Source organism: Myotis davidii, unplaced genomic scaffold, assembly GCF_000327345.1.
Source record: "Myotis davidii unplaced genomic scaffold, ASM32734v1 scaffold960, whole genome shotgun sequence".
Taxonomy (NCBI): domain Eukaryota; kingdom Metazoa; phylum Chordata; class Mammalia; order Chiroptera; family Vespertilionidae; genus Myotis; species Myotis davidii.
The window spans coordinates 2,159,125-2,159,749 of NW_006293003.1; positions in this window are offsets into that span (position 1 = coordinate 2,159,125).

Here is a 625-nt window from a genome sequence, read left to right on the forward strand (position 1 = left end):
TGTTTATGGCGTCCTGGCCGATGACGCGCGGCTGTTGCATCCTTCTCCTTGGCTGCGCCTGGGGTCGGGTCAGAAAGAGCCGTGAGACCTGGCAGGGCAGCGATGACTGCTCCCCGAGGTTCTGGGGGACACGGGGCTGTGGCCTGGGGGAGCCATATTTCTGAGAAGAGGAGGGAGGAACCCAAGCCTGGGGACACTTTCCCTCACGGGTCACCCCCCTCCAGGTAGGAGTTTCGAAACAACTTGCATATCTCGTTCTAGGCCCCGTTCCTGGACGATGACTGTGGCCCAAGAAGCCAGGTAAACTGTGGGGACTGACCCCTCCCCCGCCCCCCCCCAAAACACCAAAAAAGTGGAAGGAGGGAGGGAGGAGGAGGTGAGAATTTCCAGGTCCCCGAGTGCTTTTACGCACACTGTCTCCTCAGCTCCTAAACAGCCCTGCAAGGCGAGTCTTCTCAGAATCAGAGCTCAGTAAACACTTGTCACCACTGGGGAGACGGAGGCTAGAACGGGCCGGAGAGGGGAGCCAGGGCGGGGCAGCCAGGTCCTCTGGCGCCACCCACGCCCCTGCACCCCTCCAGCGCCCAGGCCGGCAGCGGTTTCATCTGAAATCACCCTCCCACAA